The sequence below is a fragment of the Chaetura pelagica genome, unplaced genomic scaffold (assembly GCF_000747805.2).
Source record: "Chaetura pelagica isolate M959 unplaced genomic scaffold, ChaPel_1.0 scaffold3, whole genome shotgun sequence".
Lineage (NCBI taxonomy): Eukaryota > Metazoa > Chordata > Aves > Apodiformes > Apodidae > Chaetura > Chaetura pelagica.
The window spans coordinates 12,033,664-12,047,500 of record NW_009952974.1 but is presented as its reverse complement, the minus strand read 5'-3'; positions in this window follow the sequence as shown (position 1 = coordinate 12,047,500).

Below are 13,837 nucleotides of genomic sequence, written 5' to 3'. Positions count from 1 at the left end.
GGGAAAGAGAAATCATTTCAAGGGATATGCAGATGTAATATTAAAAAAGAGGAAGGCAACAGAATCAGTAAGTGCTTTCATCATATTCCTAGAGCTCTGACATACAAACATTTGAAGATGGATGAAAAGCTACATCACAGCATTGTCCCTTAAAAAAAAACCCAACCAAACAAAGCCAAACAAAAAGCAGGGGGTGGGTGTGTGTAACCCAGTAAAACCAGTAATAGTTTTGCAATTACTGGACCCAAAAATCACTAAATATGTTGCTATTTGCTGCTATTATTGTTGCAACGTTCACTGAGGGTGGTTGATAAAAAATCTTTACTAGTAGGTGTCTGGCAGTTTTGCAAATAACATCCTTCCATCAGGGAGTCAAAGAGGGGTATTTTATGCCCCACTAGAAATTGTTGGTAAGGGTGGGAAAAGTACTGTTACTAAAATGAACCACAAAATAGTGAACAAAAGTGCTATGAGGCTTTCTTCTAGTTTTGTGCCAGTCCTATACCACTGTTCAGCTAAATTTACTGGCACCTTACTATCTCCAACCTGCAAAGTAAAATGAAACCCCTCCTGGCCCAAGCAATACTTTCCTTACTAAAAACAAGAGTCACTTTTATGCACATCTAACAGTTAAGACTGGATCAGTTAAGATCAATACATAATCTTTATTATTAAGTAAAGTTTATTCAAAAGAAATGAGATACAAAACTGATGTATTACAAGAAAACACATTAAAAAACAACAACAACAAAAAATTATATCTGTAATACGAAGCAGCCACGTTTTCACCACTTTTACAAAACTCAGTTATCCCACAATCCATCATTTGCCCTCCTGAAGGTAATCCCCTGAATGGTGAAACCTTCAGGTAATACTTGCTTTTGACAGATACACTTATAAAATAATGACACACATTGCGGGTGGGTTTTGGTTTGAAGTGAACTTCGTATAACCCCTACAAATGTCTGGCATCTTTTTAAAAGATTTTTTTTCAGAAACACAGTAGTCATCACAAGAGGTTGTAATCTAAACAACCAAACTTTTAGAAAGGCCATTAATAAATTAATTTTCTAATTTTGGCAACAGTGCATTTAACTCTCATCTCTCAGTAACTATTTTGCAAAACATCTGTTTCTAAGCTATTCCTAATGTGGGAATAGATAAATTTTCTCCTCAGTTCTGACATCCCCCAGGGAAAGATACTAAATGTTTTTCTGTTTTGTTCTTGGGTTTTTTTTTTAACCTTAACAACCATGAATGGAAGAAAATAGAGGCACTTAGGGGCTAAAAACAATGTACTGAATTTCACTTAAATTTGATTGGAAACCTTTTGTTTCAACACTGTGAACACAACTAAAAGCTTCTGGACTGAAATACTTAATTTGGTTTAATTCACCTATCTGCAAACTACTGACATCAGTGGTGCTACATCAAGGAAATTATGACCCTGTTCTTTTTTGTACGGGATAGCTAGACTATATTGTCTCCCTAGCAAAATTATACCTTTTAACAGCATACCATGATGTGACCATAATCTTGATGACAATTCAGCCAGAAGGAAGACCTACTGAGGCACAAACAGCAGAATAAACAGCACAGCCAACAGAAGATACAGTGCAAAGATGTGCCACCTGACACAAGATGGCACAAAAATTCAATGGCATCTCAAACAGACACGTGTTGAGATCAACAAATGAAAAAAGCAATTGTTCAGCCGTCTTTAAAAAAAAGGCGTTGGTTCAACATGGTCTCAAGGGACAGGCAACCTTAGGTTTTCTCCAGTACCCATATCCACTGTCCAAATCTTGCATAAGTTATTTTCCTCTAATTTTGCTTAAGTTATTTTCCACTGTAAACAAAGCGTTTCAAAGCAGCCATATTTAAAATCCCCTAGACTTCAAAGGACTTCAGTTAGAAATCCTGTCAGTAGTCTTCAAGGCTTATCAAACACAAAAACCTAAAGATCTTGAAACCTGTCAGGTACATCACTGCAAGTCCTTGTTCATAACACAGTTCAGCAGTAGCACACACTATGAACAGGTGTTTGCAAGGGGTAGATCAGTTCAGGTAGACACTATGGTGAACTCTAATGTATTTTCAAGTAGCAGCCAAGGACACACATATTTAAAAGAAGCTTAACTCCTTTGCGGTCCTTCAGTACTAATCTGCCCCAAAGACCACAGCAGAGAAGACTAAAACTATGCTTCCAGGTTCTGCAGATAAAGATAATGCAGATTATAAATCTTATGAGTATTACCAACATTATTATTAAGAAAGTCACATGCATCTAATCTTAAGCTGAATAAATCAGGCAAAACAAAAATCTGTTGTCAAGCACATCATGACTTGTGATCAAGAGAGCTCCTTTTCATATTGCCTACTGTTCAAGAGGTTGAAAAATCAGAATTCTGTTCTAGAAGCCAAATTAGTTCATGTAAAAATAAAAGTACATGCGACTATGGAATTATGAGAGACTATGCACCAGCGTGAAATTCAGCATGACTGCAGCAGTCCAAATGAATCAGCTTGTGCACTGAACTGTGCTACGTGCTCAGCAGAGTCCTTCCAGACTGAGGACACATTCCAGTCATTACTGTATGGATACTTACTCAGCTGTGTTTTAATAAAATCATTTTAATCGAGTTTCAGTTCATTATGCCAAAAACAAGTTAGTTTTTTCTGCAGCTAGTTCCATTTTAGCTTTCTCAGTGGCAAGGAAAACCTCTTTCTGCAACAAGAAGAGGCAAGAGGAGGTGTTCTCATGCCATCACTATCTCCTTATATTGGCAGGTGAAACACTGAAATTAAAATCAAAGAACTTCCTCTGCAAAGAAAGCCAACAAAGGCTCTTAATTTCTCTCCACCCGTGATCACAGTATGATTAATTTTATTTACTGGGACTTACTCCTGAAGGTGCACAAGGGCTGCAGTCACTACTTTCAATTCAGGTCTGAATGCCCAAGGTCAGACTCCAGAATCCATATACAGGTACCAAATTAACATTCCAACTGCAAAGACTGCAGAGTCGAAGGTGAAAACCCCAAAGACTCCAAAACTCAGATATTTTACTCATTTTCTATCCCAGTAAATTAGCCTTATTACTATGCTGAGAACAGAAACTCAGACACAATATACTGAACATAAACATGTCTGAGCATCAGTTCCTGTTGAAGCCTTAGCTTTTTATTATTTAAGTTTTGTTTACTTTATATCTAATGCTTACCATATGGAGAGCTCCTTTTCATATTGCCTACTGTTCAAGAGGCTGAAAAATCAGAATTCTGTTCTAGAAGCCAAATTAGTTCATGTAAAAATAAAAGTACATGCGACTATGGAATTATGAGAGACTATGCACCAGTGTGAAATTCAGCATGACTGCAGCAGTCCAAATGAATCAGCTTGTGCACTGAACTGTGCTACGTGCTCAGCAGAGTCCTTCCAGACTGAGGACACATTCCAGTCATTACTGTATGGATACTTACTCAGCTGTGTTTTAATAAAATCATTTTAATCGAGTTTCAGTTCATTATGCCAAAAACAAGTTAGTTTTTTCTGCAGCTAGTTCCATTTTAGCTTTCTCAGTGGCAAGGAAAACCTCTTTCTGCAACAAGAAGAGGCAAGAGGAGGTGTTCTCATGCCATCACTATCTCCTTATATTGGCAGGTGAAACACTGAAATTAAAATCAAAGAACTTCCTCTGCAAAGAAAGCCAACAAAGGCTCTTAATTTCTCTCCACCCGTGATCACAGTATGATTAATTTTATTTACTGGGACTTACTCCTGAAGGTGCACAAGGGCTGCAGTCACTACTTTCAATTCAGGTCTGAATGCCCAAGGTCAGACTCCAGAATCCATATACAGGTACCAAATTAACATTCCAACTGCAAAGACTGCAGAGTCGAAGGTGAAAACCCCAAAGACTCCAAAACTCAGATATTTTACTCATTTTCTATCCAAGTAAATTAGCCTTATTACTATGCTGAGAACAGAAACTCAGACACAATATACTGAACATAAACATGTCTGAGCATCAGTTCCTGTTGAAGCCTTAGCTTTTTATTATTTAAGTTTTGTTTACTTTATATCTAATGCTTACCATATGAGCAAAAAAAAAAAAAAAAAAAATAAATAAAAATCACTCTTCCTAATGTAAGTTACAAAATCAGATACTTCATAGTACTTTAATCCTGTTTTCCCCATTCATCTTGCTTAAATATACACCATAAACTGATTAGGTTTTCCATGAGCCAATCAGACTGAACAGGTGTTAAATTAACTTCTATTAATAGTTCATTTCTATAGATTAGAAGAAGCATCTATCAAGTGACAATGTTGGGGAAAAAGAACAAGAATTCTCTCATACCCTGGCACAAGGCTACTATGCTCTTTAGCTCCAGTTATATCCCATAATTAAAACATGAGCCTTCCAATTTCAAACTAAAGTTCTAATTCCAAACCAAATATATCAGTCCTGCTGCTCTATTACTTAGAATTAATTATTTCTTTTTCTTAATTACTTCTTGGAGACACATGATAATGACTGAAGTCCCACTGCCAACTATGAGCATCTGCTGGCTTCCAGGGACAGATTTACTCCTTTACAACCCCAGATTCATGGCCAATCTTGAGATAATCCTTTAGGATCAGAGTTCCGGGATTGGCATGTAATGCTGGTTTAACTAATGGACCTCACTGAGATGTAGTTTGGCTCAGTTGGATGGCACCTGCCTTGCAGAGACACCGGTGATCCCAACTGTACCTGTGCAGTCACTAAATGCAACAGTGACAGGCACAGGCCCCCGTTCCAAGAGAGGGACCCACATCACACCATGTCGCCCTGCGTAACCCTCACCCTGCCTTGCTGCAGCTTCATGTGACACCTGAAGACAATGGCTGACAACTTCATTTCATCAGTTATGCTGAGCACTACTCAAGCCTCAGGAAAGGTATCAAGACATCTTACAGACTGGATCTAGAGCTGAACCACACCTCTGGATAACTGTATGATGAAAACATACTCAGTAGTGGGGTTAAGATTTTAAAACCCTCCCTGCTTTCATTGGTAATTTTTTTAGTTTAGCAGTTAATGTGGCTCCTTCTTGACTAATGAAAACAACAGCAGACACTGGGTGTAGTTTCTGCTCACAGCTATCTGAACTCCCTCCCAATATTGCTCATGAAACTACCCTGATCCCTTCCAAAGGAAAGCTGCAGTTAAGATGAGAAAATCGTTATCAAAGGAAATCCAGAAAACCTCCAAGCTCCTGGAAGTTTTCCCTCACTCAGCAGTGACTTACAGCCAGGAGCTGTTGAAGGACAACATACGATTTTTACAACACACTTCAGAGAAGAAAAATTGTCAGTAGTTCAGTACAATTCTATTTTGGAATAAACACTTGCTCAAAAGAAATAAAGTCAAAGGAAGGAGAACATGTTCAATGTTTTTGAAAGCAAATCCTGTTCATCCAAGTAAATGGCTTCCATTGAGTAAATTATGTTTTGATTTAAACAAATACAAAAAACACCACAGTCTGCAGTGAGCTCAGTTACTCTTATCTCCCAAAGCTTTTTTTCATTTCTTAAATTCTTCACTTTTCCATGGTATCTTCTACCCTAAATAAGCCATCACATCCTTACCATCCTTTCTTTAAAATTAACAGCCGCACATCAATAGTTCCAGATCTGAGTTTTAACAGACTGGAGCAGAAATAACTGAAAGTGTTTCCTGGGTAACAAACCATTAGCCATTTCCACAGACAGGCAGAATAAAATAGTCAGTGGTGTAAGTAATTTCCAATTTTGCAACCTTCATTGAGCACAAATATCCAATTTAAGGTTGCTATTCCCAAATAACAGAGCTGCTGCTGCAGACTTTGCACTTCACTGTGTTTTCAGAAAAACTCCATACACTCAAAGAGTGCAATTTTGCAAAGTGATGAAGCTAAATGCTATGAAACTTCTACCATCTCTCACCAGACACACTACACTCCTGCATCCTCTTCCTCTCGTATTTCCCAGCAGTTACTTGCAAAGACTTTCACTGAGTAAAATGAAGAAATTAACTACCACTAACTCAGATTTAAATTATATTTTACTACCAAATCACCAGTCACAATCACTGGTTTTCTATCAAATGTTTAGAACATCCAGGTAGATGTTTAGAACATCCCTGATCTCAGAGTGGACTTGGAGCCCTCAGCTGAAGATGTATTTTCAGTCTCTGCACTGGTTTGGTCTCCACAGATTTTTAAACCTGATGAACATCTCAACCCACACAGTATTTCAGCATAACTAAAGCCAGTCAATGGGACAGGTGCTGTATTTAAATACTGGTGCCACCTTCTCTGTTTTGTGCCTGTTCCTCACAGGAACAGAAACAAGTCATGAGACAGGAGCACCATAGACTAATAAGAACAAATTTTCCCTCTATACAGTTGAGCTGCAAATGGGAACTGGAGCTGAACCAAAAGAAAACAAAACCACAAAAAAAACCAAAACACCACACCACACACACACACCTCTTCCAGCAAAATATGGCCAAAAACCATGTCAGTAGGGAAATTGTGATGCTTTCCACAGATACCCATCACTGCCAGCCTGTTATTAACAGCTATTTTAAGTGACTGATGAATTCCCCTGATCTGCTACTCCACACTAACGTTTTCCACCTACCAATGCAAAGCTATGGTCAAGTACACCACTCCATTAATCTCTGTTGGCTGAAGGCTTCGCACTTGAAGGATTGTAATTTTCACTTTATTTGTTCACCCATTTTTGGGAAGTGGATTATGATAAGAGGCTGGAATAAGAAGCCAAAAGCAGCATAAGGTCGAGGGCAAGCGACTACAAAGCAAAACTGGAACTACAAAGATACCCATTGTTCTGGAAAGGCCACTTATTATTGACTTTTTGTAAGTCACATGAAAAAATAAATCCTTTCCCCTCACAGTCCAGAGCCCAGACAGTGTGGATTTGAAATAGCTTTTGCAGGTCTCATTTTCGTTGGTAGGAAGTATTTTTCCCACTATAAACAGTTCAGTCTGCTTCAAAGACCCATTTCAAAATAGTGTTTTCTATTTCAGACACCACTCTTTGGCTTTCACCAGCAGATACCTCACATTTTTTGTATTGTCAAATATCAAGTGAAACCTGTATAACGCTTAGAGCTTTAATTTCTCCCCTGTAATCTTGCTGATTTAAAAGAAAGAACACCACCCATGCCAGGAACAGATCTGAACATGAAGTAATACTGTAAAACATGCATTAGACAGTTTTATAATTAATCTATTATAAACTTACAGAAGAAATAATGTTGAAGGGATTTCCACTCAAATTCTGTAGCACAGCAGTGACTGTTACTGCATGAAATCCTCTTATACAACATGGATGGAGGTGAACTCAGTAAGTGATAAGTGCACCATCTAAAGAAACAGGCAGGCACTGAGGGGCACAGGGCGCTGCAGCAGCAGGACAAGCGGACAAGGACAGCTGGAACAGAGCAGAGGTGACCTGCAGGCAGAACCACTGGCAGGCAGAGCCACCTGCCCACCCTGCCATCCTCCCTGGCCCCATGCTGCCCCAGCACAGGCTGCTGCAGACGCGGCTCCTGCTGCTGCTACGTAAAGTGGTGAGTTTGTGCTGAGCTCAGTGCTTTGTGGACATGTTTACTCTGCAGGATCAAGTAAGCAAGTACATGACAGAAAACAGGAGTTACTATCTCCTGAGATACGTGCCTTAGAAAACCGCTGAATTAAGATTTCAACTATTCCACATTTGCAGGGCTTGTCTTTGTACCCCCTCTACACATGCCATCTCCATTTGAAGACATCATCTGCCAGGTACATGTTTTAGAAAATGATCATGTAAGTAATCAAAACATGGAAACAGCTGCTCAGGCTTTTTTCCTTCTCCAGAAAGCAATCTGAATGTGTAGTGCTCCCAGTCAGTATTTGAAGGCACAACTGTAACAGGCACATACTGTTCATACATATGCCAAAAAGCCTTTTTAAAAAACAAAACAAACACAACCTGCAGGAATTTTAATACAGTGAAGAACAAATATTTGGTTTGAAATGTAGTTCCTCTATTTCCTTCACTGCATGATGTACACCAGTTTCATTTATTACCATAATTAAACCATGAAAAGGCATGAAAGGAGTAGAGTAAGAGGGATGGACCTTTCACACTAGAATCAATGGCAAATATAACATGCTACAGCAACTAATCCCACAGCCCCACAGTATTTGAAGAGTAACTGCCCTCCAAGCTAACCCAAGCTTTGGTTCCTCCACCAATACATCCAATTTATGAGACTCCTCCCACTCCTCCTTCTTCCAGACTTACCACCTTCCCCCTCCAAAATGTAGGGGTAAAAACAAGAGAGGCAAAAACCTCTTAACACTGGATACAGAACCACAGAATGGTAATATTCTACTTTTGCAGATCCACAATCTAAACAAAATAAACTCATCACATTCAGCTAAAACACACCAACCAGAGCCCCACTGGGAAAGTCATCCACACCAGACCAACACTGGCACCCTGAGCTAAGCTATGGCCTCCCAGCTGCCAGCAGAAACCCATGGCACCATAGAGAGCTACTCTGCAGGAGCAGGCTAAAAAGCTCTGTGTGTATAGAATAGGTATGTACATTCTTCATATGTAATCCCTAATCATGTTTCAGAGAATGAGCATATGAACAGCCAGCAAACACACATTTGGAAAGTCACTTGCACGCTAAAGTACAGATTTCAAATTACTCTTTCAGCCTTAAAACCATCCTAGCCCTGGGTTAAATGCACGTAACAGAATCCACAGTTTGAGAAGAGCTTTTCTTCAAGCCACAAACTTAATTACAAAAGCAGATGTGTCACTGGGTACACGTACTGACACACAGTTCCTCCAGTCCTTCAAATCAACTGAAAACATAGACATTCAAACCACTTGGAATAACGTCACTCCAATAAGGAACAGAGTAGGAGGTTTGCAGGCAAACCAAGCTGCACAAATGCCCATGCAGTTGGGACACTCAAGGAGCCTTTTTTTTATGTTCCAAGCAGATAATGATCAAATAGATCAAAAGAAATAAACCATACATTCACAAGAAACTTCTCCATATACATGTTTGTGGAAAAAGAAGCAATTATATTTTACTATGAGTAGGAATGTAGAAACTGTGAGAATTTCAACCAACTTGCAAAACCTAAGAACAAGATTTTTCTGTTCACAAAATAATTTATATTTGAGCCTACGCCAAGAAACCCACTGCATTCTCTTCCACTATATACTGCTTTCCCACCACACACGTGCTTGTTTCTTATGTGCCTTTTCCCACCCATACTTTTTTTCCATCTTTCACCACTCCTCACTTTCTCACTGGAGCAGAACTGGGAATTAATTACTAGCTTTCAAGTATTTTTAACACCCTATGTTCCTTTAGGCTGAATACAGGGCAAAACAGTATTGCAGCTATTACTAGGACTCAGTCTGACCTGACAACAACGTAAGTACTCTTCCACTACATGCAGGAATAAGGGAAGAGAAAAAAAACACCTCTTCAGCAATGTTCTGGGGCCACACTACAGATCGAACATTTCTCTAGCAGAAAAATAAGTTGAGTGGATTAAAAGTTTACAGGGACTAGAACAATTATGCCATGTTTTTAATAACAGCTAAAACAGTTGCCTGTAAGAATAACAGGAAATTTATTTTAGCACCTTTGCCCAAGAAAAGACTGTGTTTTTCACTCAAGGGTGTTTTCCACAAATAATAAATTAAAAAGAAGTACTTATCCATGCATAAGGAATAACAAGCTGTGATCTCTTCTCACATCCTCTGCTAGACACAGCTAAGGTTTAAGAGTCAGAAAACCTAACCAACTATGCAGCTTCAGCAACACCAATGACAAAGTGCAAGACTGACCAATCTTCCTAATTCCCTTAAAAGAGTAATGTGAAAAGAGCTATGAGGAAAGCCCACAGAAAATTCATCTACACACAACAATATTGTGCTCGCTATCAGCAACAGCTGGGTGCCACTTCTAAGTACTTCCAGGATAAACATGAATTTCCCTCAGACCTTTGACCCTGCATGTGCTGCTGAGCAAATAACCTCGGGCATTACAGGAGTGAGTCGCTCCCAGCCTATCTGCAATCTTGTTTTGCTTTGGCTTTTAAAGATATATTTTATAAACCTGCTTTTGGGGAGGGCATTATTGCCAGCTGAAACAGGCAGAAGCTAAGTACATTTAGATCCATTTGAAAAACTGTCATCTTCACTAAAAAGGAAACAGCACTCAGCTGCTGTAAGAAAACCTGCCATTCCTAAGGACGCTCTTAGCAAACTCAAAAGCAATGTTCATCATTCCTATTTGCTATTCCTTGTTTCCTGAAATATCTCCAGAATCTTTAAAAGCAGAAAACAAATGCATTTGTAACCTAGAAGCTAAATCCCTGACAGTGAAAGCCAGTGCAGAACCCATATGTGTTTCCCTGCAGGGACCAGAGTACATTTTTACACTGTAAACAGCATCTAGACAGGGAGCATCTCATGAACCTCTCTTGCTTCTTGATCCTACGAAACTTCTCCCTTCCAAACACATTCAAAACATCCTCACACACATTAGTACAGCTGCTTAAAGGAAATCAGTATTAGGAAGTGATATATTTTTAGATGCCCTTCTGCCTTTCCTTCTTGGAAACAAGAAAAACAGCCAACACTCCAACAGAGCCAAAACCTGTCAGAGTCCATAATTAGCAAATGCTGCAAAAATCAAAATGCAAGCAGCATTACTTTTTGCCTTTCATTACCATATTAATACAAAACCTAACCTCAATTACTCCACAGTACAATACATCTGCTCTTTAAACTAAACCAACATAACTGCAATTCTCCAAATCAATAGTTAGGGAATTCTCAAAATAGTCTTAGAAAATGTGACAGTCATATCAAGAATAACACATTTTATGCTATAGTCATAAAGGAAGCTTTATTAACCTATGGCTCAGTTAATCTATTTTTAATATACTGAATAATTCCCTTTTAACATTTAAGCAAGATTTCTTTTTTCTACATTTACATTTGCCTTTTGAGGCTACATTCTTCTGCCATTACTCTCAAAGCATCAACTTGCTTATATGTATCTCAAACAACAATATCCAATGCTAATAAATGTTTAGTATTTTCCAGACCAATTTGTACACTTTTTTCTTCAAATATTCCAGTGTCTCTTATTGCAACTACCCCCTTGCTAAATACCACTATAAGGTGTTAATTTTCCAGCTAATGTTTCACAGTGTAGAACACAATCTGCTCATTCAATAATATGGATTTTTTGGTTACTTAATTTAACATATCCCTTTGTCCAATAGTCTTATCTCAGTCTTGTTCTTTTGGCAGAATATGTCCCCAAAATACAGCATTTTTATAGTTATGGCTAGAATGATTCATCCAGCCCAGGCTGGTTCTGAAACATTTAAACAGCTGATTTTAAACAGCTGAAATAAGCAAGGTATCTCCACTGAAATCTTACCAGATTGTATTCCTTACAAAACTGACAGCTGCTCTGGCACACATGGAAAGGGTTTTGGGTTGCGTTTAACAGAAAAGGATGGCCCATGCTAAGTGGTGAACAATTTACTGCTGTAATGTGCCAGGCAACTCAATAGACTAATTTGGGAAATGTTCTGTTTTATTGCAACAAATTAGATCAGTAAACCGTTCTTACCTTCTTGTTACCCTTTAAGAAAAAAGATTAATGAGAAGCCAACCTACCTGTCTTGCTTCTGCCTAAATTTTTATTATTTACAAATTAACATTAGCAGCATTAACACATACTACACTGGAAAACTGCACTCAGCAAGCATCATAACAGCGATTTTGTGCACCTCGATTCCCATTTTACAGTTTAAAAAAATCTGTACGGATTACATTTACAATTTTTGATGAAAGAGCCTACACAACTGCAGAATATTTATTAAAGGGCAGTCAACAGCAAAGAGGCTTCTTAGAAACTGATTTTTTTTAAATAAAAACATTTGAGAGTCACACCACAGAGTGTGACACATCTGGTATGGTTATAGATCAGATCCAACAAATAGTCCAGGTGCAGACTGATGGGGTTAGCCAGTATTTCTGAAGAAGATACAACAAACTATTATTCTTTCCTGTCAAAGTACCAGACATTTTTCTACTAGATCACAACCAAAACCAGATTAATTAGGACACTCTACACAGATGAACGATATTTTTAGCAGTGGACAATGTAAGTATGTAAGACTCCACACATCTGGATGAAGACCAATCCATTTCTGATGGCAAGGTTGCTTTTATTATTTAAGTTTATGCCAGCTTAAAGAGTCTTATTAACTATAAGGGTAGCCAGTAGAAGAGTAAAATTGATACAGAAATTGTAGCACATCTTCTGATAACATTTCTGACACAGCTGTACCTCTGTGCCCAACACTACCAAACAGCTCTCACACGTGTTAGAAAGCTCTCAAGGCCTCCAAAAATTTAGAAGATGAAAACAGGAACCAAAGTAAAAGTATTTCTCAAATACATATGCTAAATCTTAAGATTCCAGCTCACAGATAATGTAACAATACTGTGCTCCTTTTAATGTCCCCGTTGCAGAAGGACTCTTGGCACATCTGTCCCAAACCCTGCTGCTTTGGAAAAGCAGCACACACAAAGCAGGCCATGTGTTGTACACACTACATACTTCAGATACTTGAATGGCTCACTCTGCATCCCTGCATCTTGACCAAGATTCTCTCTGTCTCTCTCACTTTCTACCCTTCTGTAGCTGATGGGGTCCCATCCTAAGTCTAAAAAGCACCATAAATTTTCTTGTGCTAGTCAGAGTGTAAGATCTGGACAGCAATGAGCTTCAAGCAGCTGTCTGCCAGCTGACAGAGAGCCTTGATTCTTCACTCAGCTCCAGCCCACACAGCGGAGAACCAGGGCAAAAAACCCATGCAGCAGGCACAGCCCAGTTTGCACCCCACCACTCCATCTCACATTGCATGAAGGGAATGGCAGAAAAAAAATACTTCTCCAGCTCTCTCCCACCCCAGGTTTCAGATGGTAAGTGGTTATAATCTTTGAACATGTTTTAGCCCATCCAACTTACAGCTGCAGTCCTCAAACCAAATGACATACGAGACTAAGAGGGTACAGGATGACTTCTCCCTGCCATGATCCCAAAATTTAAGAGCAAACACTCTTTAAGCATTGTAACTCCTTTTCACAATGGAATATATACCTCATGGACAGTTTCACTGAAGGCTTTACATCAGACATGCACACAAATGCATCTACTTCACCCATCTCTCTGTGTCTAGATCAGCTTAGTTTGAATAGCAAGAGAATAGCTGCTGGTCTTGCCATTTGTGAGCCCTCCTCCCAACACTTTTCTGCCCAGCCTTTGGGCATCACTAAGCAGAGTTGTTAGCCCCTGCTCAAGAACACAACTTGTCAAGAAGAATGCTTTTCCTTTTGTCCTTAACTCATGCATTGTGCAGTTCATTAGTTTCATTCACTTTAGTAAAGAGAAAAGCCTTTCTCCTCCTTCCTGAGATCAAGGTCTGTCCTTGCCTGCATTGTGTTTTTAACCTTGCTAGTTTTAGAGGATGCGAAATTAAGTTTTTTATCTGTCTCTGAGATGTGTTTAATACTCTGGCCACAACAGAGCTTGCTGAGCTAGCATATGCTGTGCTCATTAGGACTGATTTATATCCTAATATTATTTAGTAAGAACTACCTGGTATAAATTCCAACCTTTTAGAAAGGGATAAGTACAAGCAACTTGGAAAAGAGCCACTCAAAGCAATTTTGG